Source organism: Cebus imitator, unplaced genomic scaffold (assembly GCF_001604975.1).
Source record: "Cebus imitator isolate Cc_AM_T3 unplaced genomic scaffold, Cebus_imitator-1.0 Scaffold5, whole genome shotgun sequence".
NCBI classification, from domain to species: domain Eukaryota; kingdom Metazoa; phylum Chordata; class Mammalia; order Primates; family Cebidae; genus Cebus; species Cebus imitator.
This window is the reverse complement of record NW_016107320.1, coordinates 2519092-2532364: the sequence shown is the minus strand read 5'-3', so window position 1 is coordinate 2532364 and position 13273 is coordinate 2519092. Positions and strand designations below refer to the sequence as shown.

The following is a 13273-nucleotide window of genomic DNA, read 5'->3' as shown; positions in this document are numbered from 1 at the left end:
CATCACTGGTGAGGCATTAAAAAGAGTGAGAAGAATATAGATCATTAGGACTATCCAAGTAGAAATGGAATGGTTTTCTTGGGCTAGAAACCCTAGGGCAGGAGGCATTGATCGGGAGATTCTTCTCATCCTTGATTTCTGAGAAGAGACCTGGATAGATTTGGGTTTGTGTCCTGAGGTCCCATCATGTCATATCTATTTCTGGGCTCAAAAATAAAATTTCACACAAGCTGACTGTATAATATGGTACACAGTAGGGGTTCCTCAACATTTGTGGAATGAAAACACTAAATGCCTATTTGTATACACAACTTAAGTAACATGTATGATTGATGCTTGTGAGAAAGCTCCCATAAAAGTTGTATTTTTGAATTCATTAGGGGCTTTTGCTAATAGCTGCCATATGTTTCATTTGAACTGCATCCTCAGGAAGTGATTTAATATTTATTGCAATAAAGCAATTAAATAGGATTTTCCTGCTGGCCATATGGGTTTGCTGTAATTTTATATTTTTTTCTCTCTCATTTCTCAATGGAACAAAGGAAAGTCTACAATTAACTTCCAAATAAGAGGGGAAAATCATACATAGTCTTCTGTTGCTCTTCTCTAGGATATTTAAATGATAAGATAGCAACCTTTCCTATGGCTTCCAACCACTCTGACCCCCTGTACTGAGCCTCTTTAATAGTTTTCCACATGTAAAGATTTTCACTGAAGTTGGCCTATTAAGGTGTTTTATTAATACAATTGAAATTTTAAAAAAGCCATTTAAAAAAAGCTTTTTTAGTGAAACAGAAGGAAACAATTTGCTTTCTTCTAATGAGATCTTTTAAAGCTGTGTGTGGGAGCTTAGACTGTGTACGTGTCTTTTTATGTTTTTGGATGTGAAAGATGGTTGGGGAAATGCTGATTTTGACATCCCACATGGAAATGTTCTAAACATATGTTGATCCTTTTGGTCTGCTGTTGAGGTGGCTTTCTGCACTTACAGGAGAACTTCAGATGGACACCTTTTAGGTACTTACACCAACTACACAGAAGCTGCTAACATAAATAGCATCATAAACAGTAGATATCATGTCTGAATCCATGACAATTGACAAACTGAATATCTTGTCAATTGAAACATTCTGACTGAACCAATTTCTTCCTGAAAATTTTAGAAATTTTTTTTCTATTTTCTATGATTTTAGGAATATGTTTTTCCATTTTAGAAATGAAATATTTCTATTAATTTTCTTTAATATGTTATTTTTATTAATATGCCATTTTCCTCACTTGTATGGAATATTTTCCTCTTAGTTCTTTTGAATAAAGAACGTAGAATACTATCATTAAAACAAACATTATAAGGTAGCTATGATAGTATGAAAGTCCTCCTAGTTTCCATGAAGTAAATTTACTTTTTGTCCTGCAGTACATAAACAGAGCACTAGCTATGTTGTGCTTTCTCTTTCTTTAGTCAGAGTTTTCTTTTACATGATTTCAAATATTCAAGATTTTTGCACAGAAGTGTCTGGAGTGCTCTGTTTCATTCTATAGGAATTTTTTCCATTTGCCTTTTAAAAAGTGGCTTAATTCATAGAAGAATCAGTGACGGAGTAGTTTACTCCTTCCCCTTTAAAACATTCACTTTTGTTCCCACGAAAATATGTTCCACAAAAGACATAATTGCAGGGAAATTCCAAAATAAGTAATTCTGCCCTTAAAATTTGCAAGAAAATATCCTTCTGTGATGGAACAGCCTCTATCTCTATCTCAGATGAGGGCACAAGAGCCCATTGTGGGCACATGGGCAACAGGAAAGGTTTTGGGATTCACATTCGTTTTGGGAAGACACGAAAGACGGCGTGAAAGAAAAGAAGGTATATGGGAAAATGCGTTTGTTTTCATCTCTTCTTCATTTAAAGACTCTTTTGAAATCACTCCAGTCTGCAATATTGTTAGCCAGTCAATGATTTCAGTCTGCTTTCATTTGAACAAAGAAGTTTATTGAAAAGCTGTGTCTGATTGGCAATCTGATATCACCTATTTTGGTTTACAAAGTAAGTTTCTAGCTTTGACAGTCGTCATTCTTTCATTAAAAATATAGTCTCTTCTTAATGGAGGGGGATTTAGGGACCATATATTTGTGTTTTCCAATCTTCAGTTCTTCAAATACCACCTTCACAATTTTTACCATATAAATGTATCATCTATAAATTATTCACCTAATAATTTAAAAAATCAAATTTAAATAAATTTTCTTTTTTTAACTTGACTTGTTCTAAATGATAAAAATGCATACATTTATGGGTTTGAATTGTGGGTTATATTACTCATATACTAGAATGCATAATTATAAAAATTCAGAACATTTATCCCAGTATCAGCCGATATGCCATTAGTACTGTATGTGCTATATTTTGCAAAAGCCTGATTTAGTTATTTCTGTCATTTTGCCTATGAGGATGTTGAGACTCAGACAGGTTAAGTGACTTGCCCAATAGCACAGGGCTTTTGGTGGCCAGATGGGAATAAGGCTAGAATGCAGCTTTATAGCTTTGTCTACTATACCATGATTCATAAGACTGATGAAGTCAAAAGGTCATCATGGCTTCATCCCTTCTACTGTTCATGATTCCAACTTAACTTAGTTTCTTAACCAGATTATGGGAGACAATGGAAATTCAGTTTCAGAAAGAAGAGATGATGTGCTGGTGTAAGGATTGCCTTCAAGGAACAAATATCTATAACCAAAGTGAAATATTAATAAATGCATGCATAATTCTCTGAGAAATGTAATTCATGCTGTGTATCCTTCTTATTTCCAAAAATGGACACATCTTATTTAATAACAGTTGTCAGCCATATTAAGATTTATTCCCCCCTGCAAAGTCACTGACTTTAACAACTGTCTTCCAGTTTTGTAGACTGATATTATAGCTTTATTTATACTATATGGCGTAGAAATTTGGGGTCTCAGCTCAAAATAGTTGTTTAAACATTTGAACAAAGGCAAAGTTGATTTTTAAGGGATATTATGGTGCTGCTCACAGGTATGTCTGTAGTTTATCTTGAGCAGAGATGAGATGACTCTTGACTAAATTAGAATGAAAGTTGGGATTCTGATGTAGAATATGTTACTCCATGCTCTCTTCAGATAGCTAACTATTGAATTTCAGGCTGACAAAACTCTGGTTGAGGCCATTTTTATTTGAAAATACCGTCTAAAATAAATGCTAATCATTATTCTGTTTTTTAAAAAAATCATTTCTTTAGCAAGCTAGATAAACAGAAAGAGCCCGATGACTGGGCCACATTAACTTAACTCTTCTCTGTCTTTATTGAATTTTTAAATTATAATGTTCTCTATCTCTAAGAAATTTACAATTGATGATTTATTCATGACATATCCTTTAGATATATTTTCATCTTACAAATTCTTTTCAGAATTTAAAGATCATGTCTTTCTCTGTTACTATGAAAGTTTATTTCAATCGAACATTGTTAGTAGAAAAAAGTCTATTAAAATTAATAAATATATTTAAGGGCCAGGCACAGTGGTTCATGCCTGTAATCCCAGCACTTTGGGAGGCTGAGGCGGGTGGATCACGAGGTCAAGAGATCGAGACCATCCTGGCCAACACGGTGAAATCCTGTCTTTACTAAAAATACAAAAAAATTAGCCAGGCGTGGTGGCACATGCCTGTGGTCCCAGCTACTTGGGAGGCTGAGGCAGAAGAATCGCTTGAACCCAGGAGGCAGAGGTTGCAGTGAGCCGAGATTGCACCACTGCACTCCAGCCTGGTGACAGAGCAAGACTCCATCTCAAAATAAATAAATAAATAAATAAATAAATAAACAAACAAACAAATAAATAAATAAATTTAAGTACTGCATATTAATATATTCTGTCTATATTATATATATTTTCTTAAATTTGCAAATACTTCCAAAGTATTCTTTTATTGTTCTGTATGATGAGTTACCTATGGTAGCCACTTAGGAATACTGACTATTCATAGTAGTTTTTGTTTTTTAAGTCTGATCTATGAAAATTCACAATTAAGGAGTTATGTAGACATGTAGGCTTATTTCCAGTGAAGATGATATTCAAGATAATTAACTTATTCAGAGAGTAATTGATTTAAAATGGCTGTTTATCCTTCTTTTTGTTGGACGATGTCAACCAGCAATTTATCTCCCCTTCAGAGTTACACTCCTCTTAATGATTCATTTTGGCCATGCTGTCATTTTTCTAGTCTGAATTGTAGATTTTTGCTGGTACGAAATGTTACTTCTCACAGGATTTCCTGGGCATTACTAAGGCAATGTCCCTGTTGAAGATTTTTACTCACAGCACTGTTTTCTTTAAAATGTTTTAGTGATTCTCTTTCTTCTTTATTTCTTACTTCTTTATTTCTTAGTAATGTGCTCTGAGATCCTCCTCCTCATGTGCCCAGGTCTACTTAGTCATTAACAGATGCATGGTAAGTACTCACTACCTACACAGTCTTTTGCTAAGTGCAGTAATTGCACAAGAGAAATTGAAGACACGCTGTTAAAAGAAGTAATCTAATTGTGAATCCACAATGAAGACCGAATCAAAAAATTAGAGGTGAATATGAACAAGTATAACATTTCTTGCTGCCACTAATTGGCGTGGTGATTTTTGGCAGATTTCTAGAACTCTCTGAGCTCAGTGAAATAGGAGTAGATATAGTATCCACATTCTGGGACCATTTGTGAGGGTTAAATAAAATTGCTGCATGGGAAGGGATTATCACAAAGCTCCAGGATTGTGAACTATTCCTATTGTTGTGTTTGTTAATATAAGATTAAAAAGCAACTGCTATATATAGTAATATAGAAATAATGCAAAGCAAGTATAGGTTTTCTGTCTTTGAATCCTCTTCTTCCTCCAGTCCAATTAATGTCTTTCCATATGTTTATTCCTCCTTTACTTATTTTGAACAATTTAAAATTATTTTCTGTGGGATTTTGAAAAAAATTTTCTTTTTTTTTCAGCTATTTTCCTTAAGTTTTATAAAGCTTAGTTGGAGGATACAACGCTTTGAGAGGAAATAAATTACTTTATTAAAAAAACTTAGAATAATGATTCATTTGGAGCTTGTCACTCCAAACTAGCTATTACTAGGTGGGCCTATTCTTTGCCCTTTTAGGCAAGTAAGTGACGATTTTCTACTTGGGTCTCCATATAGAAGAACAGGCTCCCAGTTGTGTGTGTCTTGGAGCAGCAGAGCCTGAGGGAATAAGCAGAAGTGATCCCTGTACCAGAAAATGTGGAATGTCTATATTCCACACTCAAGTGATCTTTGGGTGACTTCTGAACTGTAGGAGATCCCTGGGACCACCACTCTTTTTAATCAGATTTAATCAGAGCTTTTCATAGGACTTATCACTTATAGAAATTTCCCCAAACTAAAATGAATTCTATACACTATTCATGAATTGTTGAAATATATGCATATAATTATACATATATAAATACATGTACATTATAATATTGGTCAATAGACTTGGATAAAAATAGAGGTAAAGTATTGGTTTACAGTTTAACAGAATAGCATAAAATATTTAGCTTATAAACAAAATAATAGGTATTGTCAATCTGTTTAGTGTATATTCACTTAGTCTCTTAGGAAGTTGGATATGAGATAAAGCATTTACTCATATCCATCTTGGTGAGGTTAATTACTACCAATTATATTTAAACATAAGCTTATTTATTTTAATAATTCAATGTCTGCTTGTTCATCTGTATGGCCAAATATTTGCTGATATTCTCACCATTTCATAATATCAAACTTAAAAACTGTTGGTAGAGCCAGACTTCTGGTAAAAACTCAAAACTTAAACCATTAAATCAGAACCACACAAAGTATACAGATTAAAACTACTTACATGATGTACATAAATCTTTTTATGACAAACTATAATCTTGTTCACTGAACTGGAATTTATTCTTATCAAATATGACTTCATAAAGTGGGCCCTTGGCTGGGGCCCAGAAATATTTTTATTACAGTCAGATATTAATTGTAGTGGTAACCACCCACAAATTTGATTTATCTTCTGTGTGGTCTAACCTAAAATGTACACCATGATACTAGGATCAGCAAAATAAAGGTTTTATTTTGGCCTAAAGTAAAGGTATTCTAATGTTATGCAGCTCTAATGAAGCTCATCACTTCAGGCCTGAGAGTGCACAGAATCTACTATAAGTGATTGGGAACTAAGGAAGAAGTTTAGGACTCAAGACTAACAGAACCTGATGAATGGCCTGGTGCACTAGCTCATGCCTGGATTCCCAGCACTTTGGGAGGCTGAGGCAGAAGGATCCCTTGAGCCCAGGCATTTGAGACCAGCATGAACATGATAAGACCCTGTCTCTACAATAAATAAATAAATGTTAGCAATAAAAAGAAACTGATCAAAAAAGATCACAAGAGGTTTTTGGAACTGGGATGATAATCAAATAATAGCCAAACAGTTGGTGCTTTTAAAGTTGTAAATTGTTTTAACATTGAGATCTCTGTAAACATTCTGTTCTTTGAAGACAAATGCTCGGGCAGAAGAGATGTCCTTGTTGGAACCTCTGAGGTACATGTCTGAATCTATCTATAAAATAGAAGAAGAGTCTGCTCTATGGTGTCAGAAAGACAGGTTAATTTAGAGATGAACTTGACATTGGGAGCTTTCAATTACCTCCTCATGGTAATATGATAACTATTCTGTGACTTCTCTCCATAAGTCACAGGAGCCGAACTTAATTTATTCTACCCCATTGATGAACCAAGTGTCTGTCTTTTGTTTGTTTGTTTCCATTTGATGCCCAGCCCCCTCACCCCGATTTCCTTTCTACCCCATCCTCTGTGCAGGAAGGGTGACATGGTTGGAGACAGGGAGTCATATACTCAGGTTTGCCTGGGATAATTTTGGTTTAACAGGACTCTTGATCAGTTTAACATGTATCTCAAAAAGGTCATTTCTGATGACATAAAATGATTAATACTTACATTGAAATTACTCAGGGCGGGTTTGCATTTCCAGATACCGTAGTCTTGTTTGGTACTGTGTGAGATGCATGCACTGAGAACAAAGTTCTCACTTTAATATGGGGTTAAATCTAAAAGACTACTCAGTGATAAACAGCCTCTCCTTCCCTGACCCCTTTCAGATGTAATCTAACCAACACCTCCCTTTCAAGAACGGCACGCAAGTTGCCCACTGCTTAACAAAGTGCACTCAGACACAAGTGGCTAGAGACAGCTAACCCTTTCTGATTTCTGCTGCCGATGGAAGTGTCCAACGATGCCTCCCTACCAGCCACTTGGTCTACCAGCCAGTTGTGGTCTGGTGCCTGCTGCAGCCTTCAGGATCCACTGAGTCTGACGAGGTAGAAGACAATGGGGGCTAGGTGTATGTGAGATACATAGGACAAATAGAGGTGCAGCAGTTTTGTCATCACATATAGAGTTATAGGTATATTCTAATATATACAGATGTATATACAGTGTGTATAGTATATAAACTCTGTATACAGAGTATGGTACACATAGAGGCATATACTATACTATATATAGTATATGTACCTATACTATAGATATAGTATATACAGAGTTCTTGCTATCGTGGTTTTGTCATTTATTGTATTGTGTAAAGCTAGAGTTATATTGTTAAATAATTGTTGAGTAGCATGTTTCATTTTTTTGCAATAATGAGGCAAGAGGATCACTTGAGCTTGGGAGGTCATCACTTTTGCAATAGTGGTAATTAATTTTTTATTTTATTTTGTATTTTTGAGATGGAGTCTCGCTCTGTCGCCCAGGCTGGAGTGCAGTGGCACAATCTTGGCTCACCACAGCTTCCATCTCCTGAGTTCAAGTGATTCTTCTGCCTCAGCCTCCTGAGCAGCTGGGACTACAGGCATGTGCCACCATGCCCGGCTAATTTTTGTATTTTTAGTAGAGACGGGGTTTCATATTGATCATATTGGACAGGCTGGTCTTGACCTCCTGACCTCGTGATCCACCTGCCTTGGCCTCCCAAAGTGCTGGGATTATGGGCATGAGCCACCACGCCTGGCCAATGGTAATTAAGAACTCTCTTAACTCTCAAAAGTGTCCCAGTATGGATGATAATTTATATGAGAACGCTTTATATAGATTCCATCAACAGAATCCTTACTACTCTTGGCTTCCAGGTAGGTTGGGCCCATGGTGAGCTGCAGAAGGAGACAAGCGGAGGAGCGTGAGGTTGGATTATCTATTTCCCTGGATCCCACCTGACATGATTGCCTGGAACTGGTTATGACTTTCACCTAAAGTTACTGGTTTTCTTAGGACAACTGACTTTGCAGACTTTTTCCCCTCTGGGTTTTGTTACTTCCTTCTCTGGTCTTTCGGGCCTTGGGGTGATCAGCTCAGTGGCTACTAATCCCCTGGTGACTGTAGTATCCCTTGTGTTTCTCCTACCACACAGCTTTGCAAATAGTCCCTGTGTAACTAATCCCTTCTCAAATAATCTTAAGTATTTCTTGTATTTTCTATTGGATTCCTAATTGAATGTATTCCTTTTTTTCTTCTTCTATGAATGAGCAATGAAATTCTCTTTCTCTCTCCACTCTCTTCTTATGTGGAGAGTTATGTGAGGCAAAGATTGTAATAAGTGAAAAAAGTCTTACAAATCATTTATTTACCATTAAAGTCTACCTTAGTTTCAGAAAACTATATTTCAAAATGGGTCAGTGAATTTTGAGCTTTCTGTGAGATGTAGTTTGTAGCACTGACATATTTTCAATTTAGATTAATGCTGAAAAGATTCAAATCATCAAGCATAAGGAAAGTTAAGTAATAACATTAGCAATAAGATATATTTTTGTTTATAAATATAGATGGGAGTTTAAGTAATTAGCAAGTATGAAAACATTAGTGTCCACACTGAATTGCTTCAATACTAGTTTTCTCTAGAAAACCCATTAAATAATTTGAACATTCAGCATAAAAGCATAGACTTTATAGACATAGCATGACTAACTGAAATTTACATATTACTTTAGAAGTTAGATAAGATTGCTTTGCTAACTAAACATTTTATTAAACATTTTCAATAAATATTTATTGAAGACTGGGTAGAAGATAGGAGATGAAGAGACAAGGAAATAAATTTGAATTCTAGGAGATAAGATAGAGATGAAATGGCTATGATTTTTGACCAATATCACTGAGGCATAAAGATCACGTCTGTATTGGGCTGTGTCTGATGTGTGGTGAGGGAAATGGAGGGTAGGGAGAGCCTGAATTAAAGGCACTTGGAGATGACCAATAGGGCAAAAGTATAGAAAAAAAGGGAGCAGTTCGAATTAGGATCTTAAGGGGATTGCATTTATAAAGGAAGACAGACGTAGAGGAGAATGGAAAGAGGATTGAGGAAGGAAAGTCAGATAAATAAGTTGTGGTCAAGAATCCAGTTACAGTCCTCAAAGTGACAGCATTTTGTGAATAACTGGGAAAAGTGATGGTAAGTTGCTTCTGTGACATGGGGGAATAGGCAACACTTACTTAGAGGTCACCCTAACTCTGAGCTTACTCTATGCCAGGCAGTTTTCTAAGTACTTGGCACTTATTAACTTATTAATAATCTTTTAAAATTAAATTAAGTTTATTTTTAAAGACAGGATATTTCTGTGTCACCCAGGTTGGAGTGCAGTGGAGTGATCATAGCTCACTATAACCTCGACCTCCCAAGCTCAAGTGATCCTCTTGCCTCAGCCTCATGAGTAGCTAGAACTATGTCCATGCACCACTACACTCGGCTAATTACAAAAGAAAAAGAAAAAGAAAAAAAATATATTTTTTTTTTGCAGGGAAGGGGTCTTGCTATGTTTTCCAGGCTGATCTCAAACTGCTGGACTCAAGTGATCCTCCTGCTTTGGCCTCCCAGAGTTCTGGGATTACTGGCATGAGCCATTGTGCTTGGCCAACTAATATAATCTTAACTACCAAAGGGATAATGTTACCATATCATTCCATATATGAGGAAATCAAGTTCAATAGAGACAAGGTCACTTAATTGACCAATGTCTCATCATTAGTAAGTGTCCATGTCAAGATTTGAATCTACGGTTTTAACTTAGTTAAGTTCATGTTCTCCCCTTCTCTTCTACACAGCCTCTTTTACACTCACATTTTCACTTCTCTGCACATATCCTTTACCATAGATAGCAATAGAAGAAAAGGAAGTTAGAAACTAAAGATATTGGAATAGTTTTTAATTACTAGCAGCAAACAAACAAAACACCTAATTGGAACATGGGCTTAAAGAAGTGATTGAACACCAATCATCCTTGAGGTGCCTAATGATTAATCTTAAGGGAGCAGGAAACAGTAACACAAAGGTAAACCATGGACACCTTTTCCCTTTCTACATGTCAGTCCTTGGCCGGCTGAACCTTCCCTCTCTTCTTTCTGAATATCTTTGCTAGCTAAGAGTGCACTTAACAGAGTCAAAGGAGAAATCATGCTTTTTATGACCACATTAGAAAGCGTTTATACACTTTTATGAGACAGATTGACCGCTCAGTGGTTTAGCCTCACGTAATCTCTCCCCTGTAAAGAAACACAACTGAGTGGGGTTGAATCCAAAGCTGGGTGCTGACAAGGAGCACTTCAAATAGAGCTGGCTTTTGCAGACCTGGAATTCTTCATCAATCAGCAGTGATGCTAAGGGGTCTATTTATACCTATAATGGGGATACCTTTCATCAGGCTCAAACATAATTGGTTTAGTAGCTGAGTAGTTTATAAAACTGTTTCTGATTAGGAGGAGCACATCAACAAAATAAAAAACACTCAAAAAAGTGAAAGTAACATATTGTAAGCTTGTAAAAGACACCTGGTATTAAAGAGAAATTTTGCGTTATAATTAAGATCTCATTTCCTGCCCCTCCTTCTCTGCCCTGCCCTCCACTGGCTCTCCTTAGGGGTGGGGTGAGTGAGGTCTTCTCTATTAGTTCCTGTGAGAACTGGTTGTTAAAAAGAACCTAGGCTGGTCACGGTGGCTCATGCCTGTAATCCCAGTAGTTCAGGAGTCCAAGGTAGGAGGGCTGATTGAGGACAAGAATTCTAGAACAGCCTGAGTAACATAGAGACACCATCTCTACAAATAAATTAATCAGTTTTTTAAAAAGAGCCTGGAATCTTTCCCTCCTGCCATCTTTTGCTTCCTCTCTAGCCATGTGATCTCTGCACACACTGGCTCCCCTTCCCTTCTGCCAGGAGTGGAAGAGCATGAGGCCTTCACCAGATGCAGATGCCAGCACCATGCTTCTTGTACAGCCTGCAGAACCATGAGCAAGTAAACAATTTTCTGTATAAATTACCCACCCTCAGCTATTCTTTATAACAATACAAATGGACTAAGCAGATCCCAATTACTTAAAATACAAAATCTAGTACTAGGAAAGAACGTTTAAAAAATAATTCAGGTTTATTAAACTATGTGTTAAACAGAGAAGTAGTTTATTAAAAACACTGGAGAGTATTAGGGGATTATTCAAAAATGAGACACCTAAACAGAGCATTTTAGTAACAAAGAGAATGTCCCCAATGTAATGAGGCCTTGTCCTCTTTCAAATTAGCAGCATTTTTTTTTTTTTTTTCAGGAAGTCATCATCATACAAGCCTTAAATGAGGAGGATAATTCTTTTGGTTCTAAGGAAAACTGGTTTTCTCAATTTTCTATCATTTTGTAAAATGAAAACCAAATATACTTTTAAAATTGGCTATTATTTGCAGGCTGTCTTGTTAATAATCCACACCAAATTCACACAGGCCAGATGAGAGAGCTGACCTATTTTTTGTGTGTCTTTTATTGGAATTCAGTAAATGTGCTACATTCTATGTTGTCTATTTTTAATTCCTGCAAATCTTTTCTTTAGTATCTGGGTCAAAATTCCATTAACAAATTCTGCTTTTCCATAGATTCTGTATTCGGATAACCCTGAGTACTAGAAAATTAAAGATTTATTGAAGCAGACCTGTAAAATATTTCTATTCAAATGCATTAGGGTTTTACATGAACTTTTCTTTTGAGAACTATAATAAATTTTCCTTCATAATAAGAAAAATTCACAATAGAAAATACCTCAAAATTGATTTTTATTGTGTGTGTATTTTTAAATCGAAACATCTATAATATTATCCAGTAGCTATTTTGATTGGTACCCACTGCTGTTGAATACCTTTGATCATTTTGGCTTTACAAAAACAATATATCAGTTGCTAAAATAAACAAATAATATAATCTAAATTGTTTTAGCTACATGTTTGAAAGTTTCTAACTCTACTTAAAGTACAAGCATTTTGGGGGCAAGTATGATAGTATTTATATTTGTTTGTACCACTTATAAAGCATTTTTACTTTGTTGGACATAGTACATTGATTTTCACTTATAACCTTGGATTCCCTATACATCTAACATTCTAACATATAATTTAACTCAGTTGAGGATTTAAACTGGGTATCTAGAGACCTCGATCTAGTCCTGTAACCTTAAGAAGGTTCAACACTTTAGATCACAGTTTTCTTAGTTATAAAGTTTTAGCTTATCTTTAAAGTTCCAAATTTTAAATAATTCTTCATCTGTGTTGAAATGTTTTATGTTTCTCTTGGATAAATGTGTCAATAAAAAGCTCAGTCAAACTGGAGTCAGTTCTAAGAAGTAACATTTCTTTACTGTGTGGGGATGGCAATTCTCATAGAGCTTGCTATAATGAGTTTTAGATGTGTCCACAAATTCTTCAATGTTCCTCTTTTAAAAGGTGAAGCCTAGCCCCCTCTCTCATAGACTATGGCAGAAGTAATGGTATGTGACTTCTGACACTATTCCAAACGGCACTGCAGCTTCTCTTTTGCTCTGTCTTTTGGAAGGTTTGTACTGGAGAAAGCTAGCAGCCATGTCATGAGGATACTCAAGCAGCTGCATGTGGTTCACGTGACAAGGAAGCAAGGCCTCCTGCCAACAGCCAGGTGAGTGAGCCATACCAAAGACAGACCCTCCAAGTCTAGTGAAGTCTGTGGAAAATTCCATGACATAGGCTCAGCTAGAACCACTCAACTAAGCTGTTCCTGAATTTCTGGCCCACAGCAATTGTGTGACACTATAAATGTTCATGACTGTTTCATGTTGCTAAATTATAGGGCAATTTGCTATGCAACAAAAAAATAACAAATGCATTTACCTATATATTTAGATGAGGAACTTATGA

At 35.9% G+C, this 13273-nt stretch overlaps 1 protein-coding gene across 4 annotated transcripts in view; it reads right to left on the bottom strand.

The window, feature by feature from the left end:
- The window catches only part of DLC1 (DLC1 Rho GTPase activating protein), a 546175-nt gene that overhangs the window by 223527 nt on the left and 309375 nt on the right, over positions 1-13273 (bottom strand). The gene's annotated exons all lie outside the window — the stretch shown is intronic.